This window comes from Falco cherrug, chromosome 20, assembly GCF_023634085.1.
Source record: "Falco cherrug isolate bFalChe1 chromosome 20, bFalChe1.pri, whole genome shotgun sequence".
Taxonomy (NCBI): domain Eukaryota; kingdom Metazoa; phylum Chordata; class Aves; order Falconiformes; family Falconidae; genus Falco; species Falco cherrug.
This window is the reverse complement of record NC_073716.1, coordinates 755,176-773,292: the sequence shown is the minus strand read 5'-3', so window position 1 is coordinate 773,292 and position 18,117 is coordinate 755,176. Positions and strand designations below refer to the sequence as shown.

The 18,117-nt window shown below is 49.6% G+C and overlaps 1 protein-coding gene across 4 annotated transcripts in view; it reads right to left on the bottom strand.

The window, feature by feature from the left end:
- The window catches only part of MAPT (microtubule associated protein tau), a 52,934-nt gene extending 35,287 nt beyond the window's left edge, over window positions 1–17,647 (bottom strand). For 3 of the 4 annotated variants that reach the window (XM_055697834.1, XM_055697836.1, XM_055697837.1), the window contains exon 1: window positions 17,510–17,646. The gene's annotated coding sequence lies outside the window, so the exon portion shown is untranslated. Of the gene's footprint in view, window positions 1–17,509 lie in introns of all 4 variants that reach the window. The other variant, XM_055697838.1, reaches the window with a different exon arrangement.
- Between the last annotated feature and the right edge of the window lie 470 nt (window positions 17,648–18,117).

Below are 18,117 nucleotides of genomic sequence, written 5' to 3'. Positions count from 1 at the left end.
CCCAGCTGCCTTTCTGGAGCACAGTCAGGACACATCATCACCAGCACAAAGACACAGCAGAGCCCTCATTCTGCTGCCGCTCAGGCTAACCACCAGCAAACCACGCACAAAGCCTCCAGCACTCTCCGCCTGGGAAGATTTAGATCCCAAATTAAGTTGAGCACCCCAAAGTCTTAATCCCTTGGCAAAAGGTTTCTCCACAATGAAAGGTAAATAAAACCAGGGCTGAAAACAACATACCCTATTGAGAGTGGCCCAGTGGTGAAGGGGGAAGAAAGCAGATGCTGGGGACCACACAGCTGTGCTTCGGTGGTGCTCAGCCTTGCGTAATCTGTGCCAGACAACATCATTAGCACTGCCACAAAGGAGCACAAAAATGCATCCCTGCAACCCTTCTGGTGCCAAGGAGATGAGTGCTCCCACGATGCCCGACCGAGGAAACTGGGTCAGCAGCTGCACCCCACTCACCCGTAAGCCCAGTAACACACAGGGCTACAACCGCAGCCCAAGGATCGACAGGGCACACTCTGACAGCCGCTGTTTCTGAACGGCCACAGCATTATTCCCCATCACAGAGGAAGTAGTCTCGATCTGCAGCAATTCAAACAGCACAGCTCCAGGGATCACGAGTTTGGGAACTAATAGCTCGATTTACATACGCACAAATCCCAAAATAAACTAGGCGTTGGCAGATCTGTTTGCGGCTGGGTGCGGGGGGTTACTAGCCACACATTGCAAGAAAACAGAGGAAAGAGAAATTTCAGCAGAAGGCGAGTGCAATGCTTTGAGAGATACTAGTTAGATTTGCACACTTTGGTACTCATCACTGGGCCCAACCGAGCAGCTCCATCTTTACACCAGCACACAGTGTCCAAGCAGTCACCCAGCTAATTTCCAGACATGGGCAGAGTAAAGCCTCTTGGCTATTGTATCTTGTACTCAGCCGCAGCAGTGTCTTCCTCCTCCGTTATTTAATCAGTAAGGGCAGTAAGCATCCACTCCTGTTACTTGAAAACGAAAATTCAACATGAGCTATCTGTTACCTCTGATAGGTGATCAAACACCTAAAGGGTTTTAAAAAAAGCGTCATTCCATACGAACTACTTAATTAAAATGGAGTGACAGCTCCATGAAATAACATCACCCTGAAAGAATCTTCATAATTCATAAGCAACTTTCTTTTCATCTCCTTTGTGTACACCTCCAAGTACTGTTTTTCCAAGAAGCTGACAGAGGAAGGAATATGGACAGCGATCTCATTAATCGCAGGCACTGCCTAATATTCAGTGAGTTGAGAAATTTCTTGAAGTTTCAAGTTATCTAGTCACAAGGCTAGAAAAACTTCTTCAGGTTCAAAGACTGACAAATGCCTCTCAGAACAATAAGAGGGAGTTGCAAAAGAAATAGTCTCAAAAATGCACCTTTCTTCATTTATTTTTTTTGTTTCATGTTTTTTCCATGTTAAAGTGACTCCTTGGGAGCCTGGAACTTTTGACACCTCTCTCTGGGGACTGGCCACCTTCCATGCAGACGTGAGATGGGTTTGGGTTCGTAGCAGAACAGCTTTGAGGCACAGGAGCCTCATCACAGCAAGAGTGGTCACACTGGCTTCATGCACACACACATTTGGGACCTGAAGGTTACGGAGACCAGGCAATAAACAACCCCCACATCAGCTAATGACATATTGCCACATCTGGAAAGGAGATGGGGAAAGGTGAGGGTGGGAACAGGGCAAGGAAACCCCAAGTACTGAGATGCCACGACTCCGTACAAACAGCACCAAAAAGGAACAGACAAGCTGGATTCAAAGACACAATAGCTCAGGGAATCATCAGTAAACAGCCCTTACAAACCTAACCTCTCCACAGCCAAGGGCTCTGCAAGCTAACTGATGAGGGTCACCAGCTGGCAAAGGTCTCCAGGGCATGCTCGGGGCTACAGAAAAGCCAAGGGATACTCACGAACTGACAAGTTCCTCAGTGTTGCTGAGAATTAAACTAACAGAATTTGCCATCCCAAATCAGCTTAGGCCCAGTTCAGCAGCTGCCTCCAAGCAGGGTGGCAATTAGGAGACCAGATTATCCAGGCACACAACTCCAGCCCACGGCCTAAACTGCAAGAGTAGCTGGACCCAGGAGATAGGAAATGGTTCTACCTGCATGTCTTTTCTCTGCCCAAATAAAAGTGCACCACAAACGTGGCCTCTCCCAAGAACAGGAATGTGCTGGGAATATACACGAGTGTTTTGCAGTGTAGAAATACTAACTCTGAATCTTGCATCAACTGTTACTGACAGAAGCACCAGGTGGTTTACCAAAGACATCCTTATTCCCACATTCCCTGCAAGGGGAACAGAGGTGAAAAGGCTTGTCATGGAGCAGGCTGGGGGCAAACCAGAGCAGAAGCGAGGCTCCAACAGATGCCACAACCTGCATGCTCCCAGCTGCGCTGCTCTCATTCAGGAAGGGCTCTCTGGAGCAGCACCCGAGTAGAGAAACCAGAGGAAGCTCCTCAGGGACAGGACAGGGACATAAGGGCAGCAGGGCTCCATCTTTGTCTCACCTGAAACCTGAGCACTGCCACTATTACTACCTTCCTTCCTTGATCTTTTACCCTTTCTTACCTTTTGCTTTTTGCCTGTCTTATCTGACCAAGTCAAAACCAACCATTACAGCAGCCCCCGCTCCTGCCCCAGCTTCCTCTGTGAGCTTACAGGAGGGCGTTTAAGGACGATGGCTGCCCAGGGAGGTGTCAGCACTCGGGATCGCCGTTCTTATTCCATACTATGATGCAAAGATCAAGCTGTCTCTAAGTCCACTAACTTTAGCTAGATTAAAACTCTGATCAGAGTGGCTTACCATGTAGTAGAGAAAAAGGAAGCAACTAGTTTTAAAGCTTGTCCTGTCTGTTCAGCAAGCTCTTTGTGAATAGAAGGAAGAGAAGCCTCTTTGGCAGGGATTTACTAGGCTACCTTCGGATTTCTTCCCAACCCCCTACTGCAGTATCTTGCAGTCTTGCATGTCACAGAACCATAGGATGGTCTATGGGTGGATAAATTCTTCCTCCTTCAAAATCCTGCTTGTTGGGAAGCCTTTAAGCAGTTGAACATGTAGAGCGGATCAAAGAGAAGGCAGATCTTATTTACCAGCTAATTCTCTTTCACTCTTCCCATCCCAGGCTCAGCCCAGCCTGCTGGAAATCAGAGCATCTTCCCTGCTGCTGCAGGTTTTAAGGCGGGCTCACCAGCATTCAGGCTTGTACCAATCATTATTTACTTAACAGAAAATGGAAGCCTAATATTTCCCTTGCACTGCCTTTCAAAGGCTGTGCTGCATGCTGAGATGTGGCTGAACTGCTATGCATGGCAAAGTTCTTAGACATTCTCTCCAGCTGCTGGGAGGAGTTGCTCCCCCAGACCACCCAGTGCCACCAAAAAGAATCCATCAGGGAAGAAAACACAAGTCAATGTGTTCTTAGCATGCTACTTTCCAGCCACAGCAGAAAAGTAACATTTATGTGTGCCTGGATGGGGAGAGAGAAAAGAGGAAAGAAAAGTTCCTGGAAATGTCACTGGGATGGTCAACAGCACAACTGTGCTGGGCCCCATCAAAAGTCTCCTTTACCTTGGCCGGCAAATTACACCATAAGGAAGAAGAAACTGCTTTCCTGAGAGACTGCACTGCCTGAAGAAAGAAAAAGATATCCATCCCCACTAACTGACAGCTGCTGCACACTGTTGCTCACGTGGAACAATTATAAAGGATGTTCCCGTGATAAGCAGTTGAGGAAGGTCCCTCTCACACAGCAGTCAGTGGTAAAGGGAGCCTGGCAGGGCTCATCTGGTCTGTGGATGCTTGCAATCTACCACAAGCAGGACTAGTAGTGTGGCCAGCAGTTTCTCATGGTTATCACAATTTTCTACATTATTATGAGGTCAGAAACAAACTGACAGGACTTATTTCATGCTCCAGTGGGTACCACAACACATCCCAGGGCAGGGGAAGGCCGACAGATGCAGACGAGATCACCCCCATTTCCCTGAACACAGCCAATTTGGTAGGACACTGAGCACTGTCACACCCTTCTTGGGTTCCCAGACAGAGCTCCCGAAATGCAATTCAGTCAATTGAAAAGCTGAGAAATACCCCAAAACTCGCTCTTTATTAGCCAGACAGACACCAAACACCCTCAAACAAGCAGGAGGGTCAAAAAAGCCATGCTGGGTGATGAGACAGCGTGGAGCTGAGCTCACCCCACCTAGCAAGTGTGCGACGCAATCAACCAAAGCACCAGATAAAGGTGTTTCTAGCACGTTAGTGAACAGTGACTCCTTGAAAGCAGCTCTGCTGTTCATCCTCACACAAGCTCTCCAGCACTGTCTCCATTTTATAACCTACAGCTTTGTAGCACAGCCGTGGGCTGTAGGACCCAGCAGAGACGTCTGCCAGCGAGAGAACCAAAGCTCTGCTAATTTTCTTTCTCCGCAGGCTTTTGTAGTGGCACACATACAACAGCATCCATTTGGTGCACCAGAGCCACGGGCTAGAGAGATATCTGAAACCTGGTGTGAACATGGGATCTAAGACAAGCCCTGAGCCATCTGCAGAGTTCACACACCATCAGCACACTCTGCATTGAAGGAGTTAAATGTTCTGCATTTAAGTGCAAAAACTGCAGAGTCCATTGCAAGGAGAAAAACCCCCTGCAGTACTCGGCCGCCTTCCTGCCAGGCCCATGAATGTTCTCTTTCTTTGCTGCAGGAGAAAACAGCCACCCTTGCTGCGGTGCACAGGGCTAGGGCCCCCAGGGACACGCAAGCAGGGTTAAGCCTTCCTGTGCTGGAAGGCTGCACATCCTGCACTTCCCAGGAGCTGCTGTAGCCAGCTGGCCACGGTGCAAGCAGTGAGCAGGCTGCACACTAGCTACTGCTCCCATATGCAAAGGCAGACGATGCTGCTCTGTTTGGTGCTAGGCTCAAATGATGCAGACACTGGAAAGAGATCAACATGCAACCAGAAGCCTCAAAAATTAAGAGAATTTTATGGGAAGAAAACTTCACTTACACCTGTAAATGGACTTGAAGATTTAGGTACTTGGTATCACTTTCCACCTTAACCAAACCAGTAATGTGTACACGTGGTGCAGTTCCACAGGAAGGGCCCAAAAAAATAAGTAGGTGGTACCCCGGCCTCAGAGCAGCGACGTTTTCATTGTGGAAAGGTCGGAAGAGCAAGGCTCCTGCCTCAGAACTGGTAGAACAAGGCTGCAGTTTGACAAGCCAGGCCCAGATCACACTGCTTGGTCCTTATTCCTTACACCACCAGCACTGCTCCAGTACCCCACTGGAATGTGGTTCAAGGCACTAAACCAGCAGAAACTGAACCCCTCACAGGCAGAAACTGTATGTGACAGTAGTGCTATGGGTCATCTCACCCCAGCTTTGGAGCACCAAGGTAGCAGAGGGGGAAGCGTGGGAGGCCAGCACCAGCTGCCATCCAGCTGCACCTTGAGCCCCTCCAGGAATTGCCTCTGGCTTGAAAAAGGCACTGTCAAGACACAAGGTATGTGTTTATTGCTTACTTTGATCTCAGCTGCTCCTCTTTCTTTGATTTCACAGTGCTGACAACATTCGCTGCACCGTGACAGAAGTTCTGTGAATATTCAATGCTGATACAGTAATGAAGACATAAAACATAAAAGAACTTCATGCCAGAGCTCTAGCCTACGAATCCAAGTGATCCTAGCCAGAGTGGATGCGACAGAACTGGGAAAGTGCTGTGGACCCTAATGTTGCAGGAGATTTTCTCAGGGCAAGGAAAACATTCAAGGTATCTTCTCAAATCGGGCCTTCATTTCTTAAGTTATTTTGTGCTGTTTCAACACATGGATAGAAATTAAAATTATGACAACAGCACCATCTGCTCCAGCTACTGCCACACCACCATGGCTGGCATCGCTCTTGCAGTGACAGAAAGCCTGTCCCAGGGAAGAAGCCAAGTCAGGTGGGTTTTCCCAGGGAGCACTATCTCACTTCTACAGGATCCAAGTCCTGCAGGGCTCCTGACTGCAAAGATTGCAGATGCAGAAGTGGTCTCCAGTGTCCTACAGCAGAGAGACACTACCACTACAAGGAACAGGGAGGAAGTGGACAGGGTGTCCAGTCAGTTGGGTTAAGCAGTGACACTCGCTGCCCTCAGCAATGGTCAGAAGCCCAGGGTAAGCAGGTCAGACACAGGCATGCAGGAACAGGCATTACCAGCTTGCCTGAAAAGCCACAGCTTACCACTGCAATGGGAAACACAGGCCTCTACGCACTCCTGTGACAAACCATCACCCACACAGTTCAGCCACAGTGCTTATTTCACCAAGCCATTACTGCTTGATACCCAAACTGGGCACCAAATACCCTTTGGCCCCATAGTGTCCAGTTCCAGCATCCCGAAGATGGCTGAGAGCACTGGCATCCAGCAGGATACCTTACCAGGACAGGCTCTCTATAAATACAGGGGAAGAAAAGAGTCATGCATTCCTTACACACTGGTTTCTTAGCCTAGAAAAAAAACAAACATGACAGACCTCACAAGCTTTTGGGACTTTAGGAGGACTTGTCCTCAGTCCAGCAGTCACTATGCAACATGACAGGACTTGGAAAAGGTGATTTAGCTTTTGTCTAGCTTTTCTGCATTATTTTTGCTTTACATGAATAACAGACACTTCAGATGAGGTCGAAAGCCAGCGTGTGTTTCCTAAATGTCTTTTTTTTTTTTTTTTTTTTAAGGCCAAAAGACACACAAAAGACACAAACAATAGGACATTCATCCAGCATTTCTGCTACACCTACATCTCCCTTGTCATGTTATTGCATAACAGCGGAAGAAAACAGTTCCCTCAAAATGTTCACAACAGTATTTATTAAAAACTAAAATTAGCATTTTTTAATTAAATCTGTATCAGAAGAGGTAAGAAGATGATAAATGCAGAAAAAAAAACCCTAATCTGGAGGAGGTCAAGGAAAAAAGCCATCATCGGGAAAGCACAGCCAAGGGATGAGTGCATCATTCAACTCTTCACAGAGACAGCAGGGACTGGGACAGGCCAACCACATCAGTGAGTAATGGGGAAAAGGGCTGGGCACCCCAGCAGGTTCACACCTTGCTGAGCACTGGGAAGTTGCTGCCCCAGTCACAGGGAGCGGCCGATCAGGCTGCTCACGGCTTGCCACAGTTCCGCCAGGGGCCTGTCCTAGCTCCAAGTTTCATACACCACGGCATGAACAGCAAGCAAGAGGTGCGGCAGAAGACAGTAGTGTCTCCTGATACCCTGCACAAGTTAAGAGTTCGGGAGCCAGAGTTCTTCCTTCTAAAAACAAAAACCCAACAGAAGCTGCATTTGTACCTTTCACAACAAGGGAGCACAGTTTGAACCATGCCGAGGCACAAGACAAACAAGGCTTTTCAAGTAAGGATGAACAGCAAATAAAAACCTTCATACACAAAACACATCCCTACTGAGTACTCTGATGTCTGTCCAGCTGGTCTTTGCCCAGTTTGGGCCACTGGGGATGACAATCAGGTAGCAATCTGTCTTGCCTTGATTCTAGTTTTATTGAGCAGATGAGCAGTTTTGCAACAAAAGCAGATGCAGGCAGCATGAACAGTCACAACCCACATGGGAACCCAGACCATAAATTCAGCCAAAGAGTTCTAAAACCATTATTTCCCCTCCCAACCCAAAGGCTAAAGGAGGAGCAAGTTAAAAAAAAAATAAAATCCGAATCCATGTGCATTTTCATCATCCCCAGGAATTAGCTGGAAGCCCAGTTGATGCCCATCTTCCTTTCCACAGGGGTGAAGAGTGGAAATTGTCTGAATTTAAGACTGCCCCAAGTCTAGGAACTCAGGCTCAATATCCCCTAGTACATTCGTTAAAAATAAACCAGGTGCAATCAGTCTCCTCAGGGATTTTATCCCCTTTCAGCTCTAAATGCAGCTCTGCTGTCACACGTATGATATGTATAAAAGGACAAGTCTGCTTCAGAGCTTTACTTCCTGCTTAAAATAATATTACTCCTGGTCTCGGGTTACCAGGGATCTATTCATGTTTGGTAAGGTCACAGGCTCTACCGAAATCATTAATACAAAGGCTGGAATAAACAGGGTTGCCAGTATTTCGGTAGTGCTTCTTTTTATTGCAGTGCACGAGTAGCAGCAGACTATCTGAAGAGGCTCTGACCACACCTAGAGCCACAGCGCTTTGTACTCCTTCCCAAGGGAGGCAGAGAGCAGCGCACTGCGGGCGGGAGATGCTGCCTCCTGTTCTCACACCGAGGCGAGGCAGGAGCTTCACCCACCTTACAGAAAGGCCCGTTTTCATAGATGGTATGTGTTTAGGGCACTCTCTCTGCAGACTACCGGACTTCAGTGCCTAGTGATCCTTACTCAGTTCCAAAACTCACTTTATGCATGCTGATCTCCCTCCAGCATCACCTAGGTATGCCCAGCTTCCTCTTGCTAACGAGAACTTTCTAGCAATCCAACCAGGCCATTTCAAGCTATTTTGCCACGAGCATTGGTAAGGTGCTTTTCACCTGCACACAAACATTGCTGCAACTACAGTACAGTATTCTTCCATTCAAGAATAATTTAAGCACGAAGAAGCTCTTGGATGTTGATAGAGCAAACCCACAAACCCACTCATGGATTTAAAAACCCCTCCATAAGGGAAGTATACGAGCAACAATAACTGATGAAACACGCTTTGGAGCTGAGCATGGACCTCAAGACAGCTGTGACAATAAACCCTATTATTAGACAAAATAAAAGCAGCGACATATTTGAGTTTAAGCATTAATAAGTGCCTTCACATTAAACAGCATCCATGACTCTCTTTGCCTCTCACCTTGAGGAACCTGGGGGAAGGAAGGAGCTAGCAAGGTAATTCAGCTACCACTAAAATCAGGGAAAGGCAAAACTCATGCCAAGTATTCTACAAAACCATAAAATAAGGGTTCCCAATGCTGGAAGACCAGTACGTTCTGCAGGGAGCTGGGCCCTGCTCATGCTCTCAGCAAGTCCAGCTGCTGAGCACTTGCCCAAGGGAAGGGCCCCGCAAGCATCAGCTGCCCCAGCGAAGAGGCTCCCAAGAGCACTGCAGAAGAACATGAATCTGGTTCTCCAGGCAAGATTCAAAATGGAAGGGAAAGAGGACAAGCACAGGAAAGATTGATGAGAAAGGAAGGGAGACAGGACAGCATGCCCGCATGTGCACATGGTGCTTGGATTTGGCAGGTACCCAAGATGCACACACTGCTCAGGATGAGAACAAAACCTAGCTGCATCGTGGTAGATCCTCTCTCCAGCTCACAGTTGCCCTTTTTCAGATCACCCATCCACCACCACAACCCCCGCAAGTCTCCTCTTTGCAAGCCCCAGAGTCACTCCCTTTGTCACAGGATAGGTCCAATACCCTCATCTTAGTCCCAGCCTTTCTGATTCTGTTCTCTTGCTTACTGATGGGCAGTGTCTACAAGCAACACCACAGCTCAGGCAGTAGATCTTTAGCTGGATTTTTAACCCGTTTTCCTTTTTGTACCCAACGGCAACGTTTATTACTTCTGCTTATATATGCCCGCCAGGCTCTCCATTATTACAGCAGAAGAAAAGGGAAAAGCATGTAGTTTTCTGTCCAATTTGGAGATGTCCATTGTTAAAAGCTACTTCTGCAAACCCCTCCAGCTAGCTCCAGGGCAGCATCATTTATCATGCTGATGAGGCAGTAGGTAAAACTACAAATAAAGTAGTAACTTCAAAGGGCAGAATTTGCTTAAAGTCTGCCCTTGAATTCAGACTAAGCAGCATCTGAAAATGAACCACAAAAGGCAATTCTGACTTCAGATTAAAACCCAGCTTTGGGCTCACAAACATCTGATGTCTGACACCACAAGCTACAGCTACCAGCAGAGAGCACGTGAAACTCCACTTCTGTAACACAACCATACGAGCCAGCTTCGTCACAGGTCTCACCTTAAACCACAAAGGTAATTCAGTCCTGCAACTCCTACCCCATCACATCCAGGATCTGCAGTGGGAGGGTAATAAAATACTCAGCACCTGCATGGAGCTGGTCAGCACTTTGTAAAAGGAGGGTCAGCATTAGGAAAGGAACACAAGCCACATTTACAAAATCTTAGGTTTCATTTACTTCTGACCATACCAAAGTGAAGTACACTTTCAGATAAAAATTGTATTTTTATGCAGAGGCTCCCCTTGCCAGCCTGCACTGACACAGAACCCTGAGAATTCACAAAAGGTTAGAGCTACAAACCAGCCTCCAGGAAGCTCATCCCACTAGATTATCCCTTCTCTTGGGACAGTCTCTTCCGGCAAACCCTTTCTGTCATCGCTGTGTCCTCAAACTAACCACACAATGAACACACCTTGAGCCCTGCAAACCAGGTCAGGGACATTTTGTCACCTATAACCCCAGCACAAGCAAGTTTTCAACCTACTCCCAAAACCCTCGCAACACCATACTTCCAGTCATTGATCCAACAGCCCCTTCCCAGGACAGGGACCCAGGGAGAATACAGTATGCACAAAACCTTCAGCTAGCTTTACTGCATCTCTTCAGCCCCCTTCTTGTCCTTCCACTTGCATTTTGCTGCATCTCAGCCCGATGAAAGCTCATGTGATGCCTGCACTCACCATCCTTCACCCTCTGCCAAAGACTCACCCCACTACCTGGATACATGAGACCACAGCAGCCAGCCAAGACAAAAATTACTTGCCCACCATCTTGCCTCTCATCTTGACTGTGACAGGCCTGCTCTGCCCTCAGCTCAACCGAGAATGTACACATCTGGCCAAATGTGTTCCCTGTACCAGGAATCTCACATGAAACAACACTTGAGAGAAAGAAGGAGCAGAGCTGCATGTGAGCAAGACACACACACACCGTCACAGTAAGACCAAGCCAGTGCATCCAGGATCTCAGTCAAGCTTTGATCAAATTAAAGATGAAATGTTTCTTAGTCAGAGAAGTATTTCACCACTCTCAACACACACCCTCCTGCTTCTCCAGTTTCAACTTCAAAAGGGCATCCCAGCAAATGCTTCTTTCCAATGTGTGGAAGACCGCTGATTTATCTCAGAAATGGATCTCCAGGCCAGCACAAACATGCACATCGCTGAGCTGGATGTGTCCAAGGATCAGGGGAGAGGCTTGTTTAGATATTTTTGAGCCATTTACAAACACCCCAAGGAATTTCATTCTGCAGCGAGTGACTTGACACACTCATGAAATCCATCTGAAATTACATCAGGCACTTCCAGGCAGACAGCCTGGGACAGGAGCTGATGGGCAGCCATAAAGTGAAATGCTGACAAGTGGCAGAAAGCCCTGCAACTCTGTAGCACACAGCATTCAAAGTCACACATGCTATTAAAACCCATGAACACAAGTGGTTTCATCACCTCTTGTAAGTGCTAGGTTTCCCCACGAATGGCAGTTTAATACAGTCCTCCTTCCCACGGGCTTGTATAATCTGTCCCTTAAGACTGCACTTCGTCCCACAATGACCCCCATCAGCCTTCATCCTTCCCATGTGCCTTACAGCAGCATCAAAGACAGCTGAGCCACAGCTCACCGAAGAGCAACACACACACTGGCCAACTGAATCGGACAGCTGAGGGACAAATGGACCTGCCTTCCCAGGGCACTGATGGCGCAGTCCCACCAACTGCTCCGAAGTAATTCAAGGACAGCACTGAGGGAGGGCACAGAGGCAAAGATGGACAGACAGGGCTACCAGATCTGTTCTAGGAAGAGAGGTCAGGGCAGGTACAGCAGGGAGGCTGCAAAGATGGAAATAATTAGCGCAACTGCAGCGATAATCCTTTTAGCTTAACAGAAGGTATCCCCTGGTGCTCCCTTTTCTTGGATATTTAAAGAAAAGACACTGAAAACACAAGCCACGCCACATGTAATGACTGCCTTTACTGATCGGACTGCTTGGAAGGGAAAGGGAAAAATCAGTGGATTGATTTGAGGAGCATGAAGGGCTTATTAGACTTGCAAAGAAAATCCACTCAAGTCTAAAGGCACAGATACAGCTCCTCCAGACTCCAGTGTAAACTGCATATGCTTTCCACAGGCACTTCAAAAAAAAAAAAAAAAAGCAGCCTACAACCAGCAGATTTCACTGCCAAACACAGCTACAACTCGTGGATGGAGGAGATCCATCCTGCTGCAAGAGATTCAGAGATGCCTTCAGTCCCTCACAGCAGAGCTGTGCCCACCTTAACCACACAAGGGATTACCTAAAGGTCCACTTTAGTTTTCTGCTATAACCACCACAACCTGGGGTGACCTGCAAAGACAGCTTGGGACTGAGGGCTGTTCATCTTAAAAAGGCAGGTGGGAGCACTGCACAGAGCAGACACGCCACTGCTTATGCACCTCCAGGCAGGAGCAGTGACCCAAACTGAGGGCTGCACCTCTGGTGGGGCTGAGCCAGCTTGATGCTCTGCAAGGTTTTGTCAGGACTGCCTGCCACCAAACAGCCCACTGACCTCTGCCCAGGACCACTCACCCTCATTCTCTTCCCAGGACTGGTCTGCGATGAGTGGGAACATCTCTGCACTGCTCTGCAAGGATTAGCAATCCAGTTCAAGTTACTTCTGCAATTTCCTTTCTTTTCTGTCTCCGTAGGTAGGCAAAGCCCAGCCTATGCAACCCATGCATTACAGCAATGCCTTCTTCATTGATGAGCACCCCCAAGTGCAAGGACATGCCCTTGGGGTGAGCCCCAGACACCATGCCAGCCCACCTCTGGAGTCTAAACACCAGTTAAGCAAGCAAAGCTCCCGAGGCAGAAAGAGATTACACTGGATGGGTAGAAAAACCTAGAAAGCCAGCCAGCTCCGATGCAACTGCAGCAATAGAGGTCCTCTGAAAGCTGCTGTCCTCCCAAGCCATCAGCTGGTGCATCTTCTAAGCAGAGGCTGGGAATAGCCAAGATGCTGAGTCTGGGGTTCCCCCTCCACCTGGCTATGGGCAGGCACACAAGGGAAACATCCCTCATTTTGTTTAACAGCCTCAGCTGTTCTAATACAGCTTAAGAGGTCTGTTTTGCTTCTGCAAGAAAGGGTTCACAGTGCTTTGTAGGCCTTGCAGCAAGCCATATACCCAGAAAGCACAACGCACAACCCTGTTGTTCATGGGCTGGTGGCTTCACCTGCGTGCAGAGCCACAGCCCTCCTAAACCTGCGCCACATTCCAGCAGCTCCACCAGTGACAGCCCTAACACACCGCACACCCTCTCAGCATCACCCAGATGAAGGACACAAAAGTCTGTCACAAGTCCAGGGCACTTCACTACAGGCTTCTGACTCTCTGTCCACACCTACATACAGCCAGCACACAGCCTAGGAAGCAATAAGCCAACCTACTAGCCAACTGACCTCAACCACCAGCAGGCTAAGCAAACTGGAAAATACTGGGAGCTGGGTTGAAGCCAGCACCCTGATTCTTTCTTGATTCATCAAGCATCAGAGCATTGCTACAGCTAAATTAGCAACACTCCTTCAAAAGATGCAGAGACAACAACCAAGCCTCATCAGCGCACTGGGCTGGGAAGATAAGCTTATTCTGCTCAAGACAAACTCAAATCTACAGCTTTCTCCAGCTTTTGAATAACATTCCTATTGGGAAAAAAGGGAACGGCCACCCTCAGCATTTCCCCTCAGACACTGCTTCATAATCCGATTTTCAACACTTTGCAAACCAAAAGGGATTTGTCTGAAAGTCTGGATGTGGACACACCCCAGCACCCACATCTCGAACAGCTATGCCAACCGTCCATACAGGCGCACACTGACACTCCAACAGGCAAAGTGGTTACAGTTGTGCTGCTGGACAATTTGTGTCTGGACAATTTGTTCTCCTATGCTGATGAACACTGGCTTTCAGAAGGAACAGCAGAGACACCATCTCAAAAGCATTTTCAACGTGGCTCTCCCCAGCCGTTTCTAACGGCCACATGATGCTGCAAAGCCCAACTTCCAAATGAGGATATAAACATCATCAAGGAGCAATTTGCATTACTCCCTGCTACTACACATTAAGAACCGCTCAGCTAAGCCCCAGCAAATACAACCACTTCCAAATCCCATGACTGGCAAAACCCTGGGGAAAAAAAAAAAAAAGACAATGATGCAACACAGATCCACAAGCATGCAATGAAGAACAGAATTTTTCCAAAATGAAGCAGAGGAACATGAAAGGCAGAAGAATAAGACACCTACCTTACTGGCATGCTGCAAGTATCCCTGACTAGCTACATTGGGCTCAGCCTCAACATGGAAAGAGCAGTTTACAGTGCCACATTTCCCTCACTTTTATCCTGCGAGGACTGCTCTCCTGGCCAGGGGAGCAGACTTCCCCATGGCTCTCAGGAAGGAAAAGAGAAAGCTGCAGCACTCCTTGTTCAGGACAGATAAATATGTTTACTTGGTCCAGCTGAAACTGCAGTTTATCAAGCATAGAGGCAATGGGACAGTTTGAACTAAATGCCTCGGTTAGAAAGAGGCTAGAAGCAGAGGACAGCAAGGCAATACAGAGGAACTGATGCAGGGTGAGGAAGACTAATTAGAAGCCTGACCTGTAAATACTTAACATAGTACTTGAAAAGGGCATGTAATAAGGGAGGGCCACAAAACCCATACTATTGCACTTGTCACCTGCAGGGACTGGACCCATTTCCCTTCCACGGGAGCTCCCCACAGGTTCACACAGAGGTCCTGTCACTTCTGTCCTCATCTCAGCTAATCCCAACTGATGAAGGGTAAATGTCCGTATCTTATCAGTGATGCCACCTGCCCCTTCCAGAGCAGCTAATAGCCTTGGCAGAGACCCACAATATGTTGATGTGTCTCATGTTCATGTCAGGTGGGACCTTTGTAACAAGTTCACCTGAAAGCTGCAGGTCAGCAGCAAGCTGTTCCAGAGCAGGGCTGAACAAATGGGTCCTCTTTTAGAGAGAAACAAGAGTCTTCATTTAAAGGCTTCAAATAACAACAACCATGCTACACACTTTCACTCATTAAAACAGGCAGAGCTACCTCAAGTTTCTCAAGGGTCAGCTTCTGGCCATCTTGCCATGCAAGATAAAGACATACCCACAGTACTGGGCATCTCCATGCACACACTAATGACCTAAAAACCTTTTACACCAAACAGACCTCGCCCAAGTGTTTCATTTTAAGTTCTGTGTGTTCAAGACTCAGCTGTCCTAAGATCCTCTCGTACTGCAATCAAGCCTTATGGAGGATGGAGACCCAAGCAACCAACCTCTGGGACAGGCATCTCACTTTCCCAGAACACAAGAGCTGGGTCTCAAAAAACAAACCCCACCTGCATCTTAATTCCAAAGCCCTGAAGGCAAGCCTTCATTTCCAAGGGCATTCAACAGCATGAGGTACCTCTGCTAACGTTGGGGGATGGCACGGGGATGTATGCCACAGCCATACACCTCCCTTCAAACACCATTACTCTATCTAGAGCAAGAAAATGCAACACTTTTACAGGTGTGAATTATCCACCTGGATAACCCCTATGCACTACAGGCAAGTCAGCCAGCACCTTGCTTTTCTCCTTAAGTTGCACATCTTGGGGTAAAAAACAATCATTTTGCATATCAAGAGGGAACAAAGTGTAACTGGGTTAGCCTATTTCTCATTTCTAGAGAGAATGAGATTTTGATTTTCCTTCTCTCAAGAGCAGCCAGTAAACACTCAACTGAGATCTGTTTTGATTGACTACCTTGAGAGAAAAACGCAAAAAAATTGAACTGCACAAGGAAAACCATTAAACACTCCAAACGTGAGGTATTGGCAGCAAATGCAAAAACCCTTCATCAGATGCAAGAGGGCAGCCATTGCTCGACATAACAAATTAATGATTCTCAGTAGTGAATTTTGTTCCACTCATTCAGACACACATTAGACATCTGCCCAGATCCACGCAGATAAACGCAGGACAGCTCAGGAATATACTGCATACAAATTGCTGAAGTGACAGCTTAGCTCATCTCAGCTGCTTGTTCCAGCAAGCCCGTTTCTAAGCAAGACCAGCCTCTTGCTGCAAATGGAGCTGCACCTCGCGTGGTGGTACCACCAGCAAATGGAAGGAGAAACTCCCTTTAACGCGATGGCAGCTACCCTCTGTGAACAAACAACAGGACTGCATTTCTAGGTGTTAAAAAAAAAAAAAAAAAAAAAAAGAAAATTATCCTCCCTAGCCAAATCCTCCCTTGTGCTAACATGGCAGACAGGGATGCAGGCAGAAATCTCCATCCCTTACCTGAAGTAAGTGGTTTCTACTCCTGATGGGTTTAATTGCTCCAAGCCAGGAGGGCAGGTGTGCCACGCAGCCCGCCTGGAAACACCTGGCAGAAAAACTTCCCATTTTGCACCTGTTTAGCTAGGCTTAAAACAAAGAAATACTCAGCAACTACAGGAAAAAAGGGAAAGCCCAGGAAGGGGGCCAGACCTCCGCCCCGCCTGGTGCGATTTTAGGACAAGGAAGAACAAGCAGCACAGAAAGAAGCTAATGAAAGGGACAAGGGGACCATTTCGGCAGGATGCAGGGATGCCTGTGAGGTGCGAGGCACATCCAGGAGAGCTGACACCACCAGTTACGCCAAGAAGCACCACCCCAGCCCCAAGCCCACCGGGCTGGGCACCAGCATCCCCAGCCCGGCTGGCAGACACGCGGGGGTCGGACAGCACGGGAACCCACCTGGGGCCGCCGCGCCGTTAACGTTAAATATTGGAACCTCTCGGCTGGGGCACCTGGGGGATGCACAAAGCACGGCAACTCCGGGGCACCGTGACCTCAATAACGCTTGCCACCCCAACATTTCGGGCTGGGCGTGACAGCTCCGGTTTTTTGAACCGCCTTTTTCCTCATGGTTTTCTATTATTGATTAATTTACCTGTTTTAATTACAGCTGCCCCCCGCCTTCCCCCCTCCCCACGGACGGCTGCAGAAGATGGCACCGCGCCGGGGTGGGAAGGCGCTGCCCACCCCTCCTGCCGCAGCCCCGCCGGCACAGCCCCCGGCCCCACCTGCCGCAGGGAACGGGGTTAAAAAAACGTTGAAAAGGGGAAAGGGAAAAAAAAAAAAAAAAATCCACCCCCCACCCTCCCTCCCCGCACCTGCAGCCGGGCGGCAGCGCTGCCGCAGGGGACGCCCCTCGCACTGCTGCAGCGAGCGGGCTGCCGAGGCGGCCCCCGGGCACACCGGCAACCGGGGGTGACGCGCCCCTCCGCAGCGGTTTTTTGGGCTGAAATGGCTGGTTTTAGGCGTTTTGGTGGGGCGCTTTTTTTTTTTCTGCTCCACCCGTTTCAGGCTTTCAGCGTGGGGACAGCGAAACGCAGCGCCCGGAGACCGGGGAGAGGGGGCCCGGCCGTGTAGCACCCCATCCCGCCTCCCGCCGGGGCCCTACCTGCCGCTGCAGGGGAGTCCGCACCGGAGCCGGGCGGCGAGTGACAGCGGCGGCGCGGGCGGGGCGGGGGCGGGGCGGGCCGGGGGGCGCGCGCGAGCTCCGGAACCTTCGCCGAGCCGGCGGGGGGCGCGCAGCGGCAGGGCGCATGCGCCGCACTGCTCCCTGCCCCCCATCCCGGAGGGCCCCCCCGGCGGCGGGTGGCGCATGCGCGGCGGGCGGGGCGGGGCGGGAGGGGCCGCCGCGGTCTTTTGTCTGCGGCACGCGGGCGCGCGTGGCCCCGCCCAGCAGGGGGCGCTCGCGCGCTGGCCGCCCCAGCCCGACGCCATTTCGCAGGGGGCGCTGAGGGGAGGTGGGTGTGGGGCTCTCCCGGGGGTCCCGCGCCCCCACCCCCCCCAGCCCCCCAAGCTTCCGCCCCCCCCACCCAGGCCTGTCACAGCCCCGCGGCGAGGGGACGCGCCGCCCTGGCTCCCGCTTGGCCACGCGTCCCACGCAGCCACCTGCGGCGGGGGACGGAGCCACCGGCTGAGGCGCGGCGCTGCTGCGGGCCGCTGCCCGCCATATCCCGGGAGATGAACGCGCTGAGGGCAGCGAGCTGCTGGCAGCGCCCG